This window comes from Chlamydotis macqueenii, chromosome 16 (assembly GCF_036417535.1).
Source record: "Chlamydotis macqueenii isolate bChlMac1 chromosome 16, bChlMac1.mat, whole genome shotgun sequence".
Lineage (NCBI taxonomy): Eukaryota > Metazoa > Chordata > Aves > Otidiformes > Otididae > Chlamydotis > Chlamydotis macqueenii.
The window spans coordinates 11,213,800-11,220,746 of NC_141571.1; the positions used below are offsets into that span (position 1 = coordinate 11,213,800).

General features: G+C 43.9%; 1 long non-coding RNA gene across 1 annotated transcript; it reads right to left on the reverse strand.

Moving 5' to 3' along the window:
- Nucleotides 1-2,351: 2,351 nt before the first annotated feature.
- LOC147598717 (uncharacterized) lies at nt 2,352-4,297 on the reverse strand. Its single transcript, XR_015260340.1, has 3 exons — nt 4,117-4,297; nt 3,462-3,611; nt 2,352-2,563 (listed from the first exon to the last, which is right to left on the reverse strand). It is a non-coding gene; the product is annotated as an uncharacterized LOC147598717 (long non-coding RNA).
- Nucleotides 4,298-6,947: the final 2,650 nt, after the last annotated feature.

Below are 6,947 nucleotides of genomic sequence, written 5' to 3' on the forward strand. Positions count from 1 at the left end.
GCTTGATTAGAATAAGAAATTGAAAGATAAGAGGTATTTATTATCTTAGATTTGAGAGACTTTATGTATATCAATTCAAAAGGAATACAGATCTGCTGCCTTTGAAAGGCTGGGTGAGTTATCTTCACAGCTGGATGCAACTGAGAAGATGTGGCTCAGGAAAAGCAAAGAGCAATTTTTCCATGCAGCAGTGGTGAGCACAACCCAGGCCCAAGGAGAAGAGGGCCCACACATCCTGCAGAGCGCTTGGGGGGCCACTGCCCACCCCATGGACAGCCCCTCCGGCAACTTCTGTTGGGTCACTTCAGGCAACTCAAAACAGCCAGTAGGGATTTCTGCCTTTAGGTTGTGACCTTTTAAGCTCAAGGAAAGGAGAGCAATTGCAACAAAGCAGTAAAACAATCACCTCAAAGCCCTTTCAGTTTACCAGAAAAGCTGAAGCAAAGGGATATTTTTTTTAGCCTGCTCTAGAGATTGAATCTGTGTTTTTCATCTCTCGGTTCCCAGTCCTGGTTCATGCACGCTGTTCTCAGAGCAGCGCATCACCCAGTGGCAGGGAACATCGAAGGAAGGCGCAAAGCCCTGCTCTCAGACAAGGCATCCATCCAGCCCTCCGCCCTCAATGAGGCAGGCAAGTCTTCAGGGGATGCAGCTGCATTTTTAAAGCATTCCAGGTTAGTATTTTAACTTTACTAACATGGAAACTAGGCTTAGGGACTTACTTCCAGGAAGCTGAGGATTCTGAGCACAGGGAAACAGTTCCCTGGACAGATGAAACTGTCTCTGAGCCGGGCAGCCGCATGCCTGGATACGTGACATGCCATGTCACGCTCACTGTGCCTACCCTGAACAACACTCCATGTTTGTCTGGGACTACCTGACAAGAAACACATGGGAACATTATTCACATCCCCTGGTTTGTTTTGGTTGTTTTTTTTTTTTTTCCTGGAATGTAGGGCATCTTTGCTTGGGCATTACGATGCCCTGCTTTGCAGCCCTTCCTACAGGACTAGGGCTATGTAACTTGCCTCCATTCATTCGGTGCACACAAAGCAGAGCCGGGAGCAGAGCATTCAAGCAAATTCTTAGTTCCCATCATTAGCCACAATCTCTCCCTTAAGGGATATAAACTAAAGGTATCCAAGATCACAGCCAGCATCTTTCAGATATACATTTCACCTATTCATAAAAGACAATGCTGCACCACAGGACGCTGATTTTTATCGCATTCTGGATATGGCTACTCCCAGGCACTGATCTGTAACACAAACTTAAGTACTTAGGCCAAAATTCACTAATTACCTGGATATTTCTGTAGCAACCCTGGTATCAGTTAAAGAAAATGCTCTGACTCAAGGAAACAAGAACAACTCATTAGTTATTGTTGAGTCTCCTGGCTACGCATGGGGCTTTGCAAGCGAAACGGCAGTGGGCCAAGCTCTCAGGAGGGCTCAGTTCCCACTGAGAACCACCTCTTCTGTGGTTAATTGGAAGTTAAGTGCTGAGCTCTTTGTAAAAATGTCTCTTTAGGCAAAGCAATGGAAACCGTGCAAGATTGAGCACTGAATCCTTAATAAGCCCTCAGGAAACAGACCAAAAGCTCAGCTTCCTCCTAGTGATCAGAAAGGCATAGAGACCATAAGTAGTATTTTTATTTTTAAGGCATCTAAGAAATCTGGGATACCAAGAAACTTTGAAAGCAGATGGGCAAGCAATTCCCCTTCATCCCATCGCTGGCTTCAGGAAACCCCAACCTTCAAAACCCTGAAGCTTAAAATGCTGGAGACACTAAGCAAGCACTGGGCAATCATCATTAGACACTTACACACACACATCAACTTTGCCTGCACCCTCCCACGGCAGACAAACTGCCCTACTTATAAAATAACCCTTAACTGATCTGCCAGAGGCAATAAACTCAGTCAGGGCCAGAACTGCATTAAAGATCTAGGGATTTCCAGTCCCCTGACATACGCGTTACACTGTATTGCCCTGGTCTGTTGCCAACTATTAGGAAATTACCCTAGCAAGGAGCATTCCAAAGAAGACTTGCAGACAGGCTCAAGCTCTCCTACAAACCATATTAACTAAATAGCGAGTTTGGCTAGGGAACAACGCTATAAATACTTAAGCTACAAATTAAAAGCGTGTTTGAGAGCTGTGCTGTCAAGCTAGTTGTCATCTTAGCTGCAACATCACCAGTACATGAGCCTATTTCATAATTAAAACCTACAAATCCCACCCAGTGACCTATATTTGAAGTGTGGGTCTCTGGGAAAGTTACTGACTGTCCCTTGAAATTTGCCAGAACCAAGTTAGTCCGTATGTATTTTAGGTCGTGGGACCAGACGTCTGCTGGAAGGCCAGATTCATGGCACCGGAGAGTGGCCCAGTGCCAGGGGAAATAGTGGTGCCCTCACTCTGCTCCTGGCCCCACAGGCAGCCCAGGCTCACCCCACTTTGTCCCTCGCTGTCCGGACCAAGAGCTTGTAAGCACAGCTAAGGCGCCGTTCAATGCAGGGAGGTGAAGGGCGGTCCTTCCCAGCAGGGTGCAAATCCGAACCTGTGAGAAATCAGACCTTGTCTGAGGGTGGCAAGGCATACGAAAGGAGGTAATGCCACCTGCGGGCCACAGCGCACAATTATTTTCTGAAGGCAACTGCAGTTTGTTTTAGTCACATCTAATCAGTGGAATTAACAAATCTGTCTAGTGCACAAATGCTCCTGCCCTTAGCTCACACACTTGGACATTTTTTGTTCCGTTCAGGGGAACACTGCTAGCTTTGCTGCAGCTAGGCGTTGCCATTAGTTTTGCACTGGAAGCTCTCACTTACTGGGAGAGAACAATGTCCTTTAACAGGGGCAAACTTTGAGGAGGTCAGGCTGCAGAACCTGGATTGAAGGGAGCACTATCAGACAAGGTGGAATTTCTTCCTCAGCACTCAAAAAAAAGATTAACAAATGTCCTTTCATGCAGGACAATCAAGTAACCTCAGCCCACCCACAGGACTGTCCATCGTGCAAATGCAGATTTCTGGGGAAAGAAGGCTTATTTAGTTGCAAAGCAAGAAAAAAGTCCAAATGTCAGAGCCATAGAACTGGTGCTTACAACTCTTCTTGCATTTCAGTGCCTGATAAAGCACTGCCCAGGAGTGATAAAAACTAAGCATTCTAGATAACAAGAAAATAACAATAAATAAATGACACTCAAAGAGGGAAGTAAAAAATCAGAAATCCTGTTTTACACTATGATTTTTTCCTAACACTAAGTCATGACACTTAGCAAGAACAGCAGTTTTCATTGTCTCCAAGTCATCAGAACTGATGGGCTGAATCTCCCCCTCAAAAACAAAATATGCGAGGCCGTTCGGGTAAAATTCTATGGCCTGGGTAAGCAGGAAGGTGGTTGGTGTGCAGTTACAGCCAGAGAAGAATTGCTCTATCTGCAAATAATGCCATACCTCAGGAGAAACTTGGCAGCTTTAACGCGGCTGGTGACAAACAATGCCATGAGAGTTCAGTGTGCTACCCTTTCTTTTTTCTGCACTGCTCCCAGTAACTCCGCATACGGCACGGTGCCCATGGAGTCCTCTGACTCTCTGGTGGGCTAGCTGCAGAATGAACACAAACATATAGTCTCTTTCAAAAGAGCAGTCAGATTCATTTTAGGTATCAAAGTCTCATATCTGTACTTAAGGGAAGCTTGCACACTGCGTACATCACTCCAAGATCAGCTAAATAATACCTACTTGTTTCTTATTCTTCTGTCCCATCTTGATTCTCTACTATCTAATTATCTTCAGAGCCATCCTTTGGAGGGAACATTATTTCGGGTTTTCCTTTCACATATAGTTACTAAGAACCACAAAACCTTCTAGAGACTGTTTCTCCTTGTAATCCCTGCCCTCTAAAATTTGTTGGAAACTGACCTGAGTTTTTGGGGAAAGAGGACAGACAGTGTTTGCCATATAAGCCCAGGTTCCTTAGGAGGCAGGCAAGACTTTGGGTCTTAATTCCAGCAGACAACTCGTAAACCTAAGCTGCCTCAGAAAACAGTCTTGTATCCCATTCTTTTCCAGAAGGAGGTTTTTTTTTTGGCAATAAAGCCAAACACACCAGTTCTGAAGTGTTGCTGAGAGGCCTCTCAGGAACAATTTTCAGTTGCCTCATGCTGCTGTTCTTCCTGAGAAACCATTTCCATGTTGGGCTACATCTTCCACACTGCACCGTGGTTTTCTCATCTAGTAAGTAGAAGCATGTTATTAGAACAGTTGAATGGTTATTTCTTGAAAATATATATATATTTTTTTTTTACCTTTGGAAATCAACAAGTGTCAACAAGCTTTCTATGGGGCTCTTATGCCAACACACCTTTCACTTCAAAAGAGACCATTTGTCTTTGTGACACAGCCTTCCGTTTCTGCTCTAGGCTGAGTAGGAAGAATCTTTAACACAGAGATAACTCAAAACATGGGGGAAAACAAAACAAAACATCTGATTTGCCAATAGCGAAATGCAAGCCATTTGTGCCACAAGACAGAAGAGCTGCTTCCCAGTGAACTGCAACACTACACAACAGTTAACAAGAGGCAGTGAAGAACCCTGCAGCACTCATTTGCAGTGACTGGAGAAAGCAGATGAACAGAATGCGATTAGCCAGGTTGGAATTTGGCCAAGGAAACTGAGATAATGGTTCTTTCTGAAAGGTGCCAAAGGATATTTCATGATCACATCTGCTCAGGCCTGAAGGTTTACAGTACAAATCAGCTAGAGTACCTCGTGTTTCTGCTGAGACAACACTTCAGTCCTAAATCAAGAAAGCAGCATGTCCTCTATGAAAGCACCACAAACTATTTGTTCTATAAAAATCAAAGCTTTCTTATTAATCAGACTCGACAGGATCACACACTCAAGATGGTCCATAAGCTAGCACCAGATAAAGCGGATGAGACGGGGAATGTCTTGTGATTCTTGATTTTGGTACTGCTGTGTATTGAGGACCCCTCTTACTCTGAAGTCAGCGTGGCCAGAGGATGGACTATGAAACGGAGTTTCTGCCTCTGATTCTTATAATAACAGACAAGTCAGTCAGCCTTACCAGAATACCCGGGATCACAATCTCAATCTTCTAATGACGCTTTACAGTAACTAAGAGGAAAAGGCCTTGTTTACATACTATGTCTTATTTCTCCTATCTATATGAGAAACACTGGGATTAAGTCTATTTTGTTGAGAACACATCAGAAAGGTGAAATGGCAGGCTGCTGAATACAAAATGCAAACCTTTTTTGGACATCAGGACATGTGAGGACAAGAAAACTGATCTGAAAGTATACTCACGTCAGTGCTACAAAAAGTTACAAAACAGTGAAAAGAACTTGCAATCCAAGTGTACGTGCTGTTTACTAGTAACAGCAAAAAGACAACTTATTTCTAAAGTGAACAGACTGCATTAGGGATCAACTCCTCTGCTTTGGATTACCAGCCTCCTTGAAATTACCATTTTCATTGTGTTGTACAACTAACCTACTTAATTTCTATGGCAAGTCTTTCCATTAAAGACTTCCCCACTGTTTGCTCTGTGAAGTCCTGCTTTGTAAGAGTACTTAGACCTTCAGCGATACCCTTTTAGTTTTTCCACATGCAGTACCCCACCCATTCACAACGTTTGTAGTCTCTCCTTTTGCAGCAGCTGCCGCAAGATGCCCCCAGCCATCTTGTTGCCAGATGCACGTTGTAATCGTTTCACCAGGGACAATATCACTGTCCTTCGATGTAAACTCATCTGGCAGATCTACAGGAGGGAGTTAGAAAAGCAAAGCAAAGCAAGCCAATGTATCCTCAGAAAAGACAACAATCAGCTTTTTAAAAAGTTTGATGGTGTCTGGATTCTTTCAGCCATGCTGGTGTTTTCTGATTTTACTGTCATAACGCATCAAGGACACACTGAGTCCCATTGTGCTAAAGCTATGGAAACACAGACACACTCCCAGCCTGGGAAAGGCTACAATACAGCACTCTTGGGATCATACAGTTGTAACCCACAGAAAGCCCGTTACCAAGACTGCAGGAGAAAACTACTAGTGTATCCATGCACACATGGTGTCTTTATTCTAAAAAGCAAGCAACAAATGTTTGATCTGAGAAAACAACTAATAGGAAGAGTTATTTTGTTTTAAAAATTAGGTTTAAACAAGTTTCAATGGCCATGTCTGCTTGCTACCTCCAAAGCCAAGTGCTCCAAACACCATGGATTCTGCTGATTTAATGTGAAAAACACTGCTTCACACAATTCTGATTGTGGAGAGGTTGGCCAGAGCCTTGCTAGAGCTGGTCTGGGCTGAGGTGAATCAGCCAGGTACTAGCACTGGATGTTGACAAGGCTAAGCAGGAACTTAGAAGTCAGTATCTGCAATCTCTAAGCCACAGAGCCCCTGCTGAGTAGACCATTGTCTTTAATGAGTAGGGAACAAAGTTAAGTGTTAGGTCAAGAGCTGAATGCAATGTGCAGGACAGTAAAAAGAGGAAAGCAGAATCCTGATATTCATCCAGAACCTAGACATTGCCATAACTAGCAGGTAAAGAGATAGTACAAATATCCTCCAAGAACCCCAGAGGTTACAGGTTCTCACCTTTATGAATGTACTGAAGCCAGTGGAAGTGAAGGGAGATCCTGGTCAGCAATTCTAAATGGGACTTAAGCTTTTTCAGAGTCAGGTCACTTTGGCACTGAGGCAGTGAAAAGATCTCATTAGTTTCAGCTGGATGGAGCTGCACACTAACAGTCCACAGGGGCCAGGAAGGCACAGTGATGAAGCAGTTGCTGACCAGGAAGAGTTTGTGAGACTTGTCTCTTAGAAAAAGCTTTGTATCATTATAAGGACAGGGGTCAAGGTCTGGTAGCAATTCCTCCCTCCCCTAGACATAGCCCTTGTATCATCAAAGCC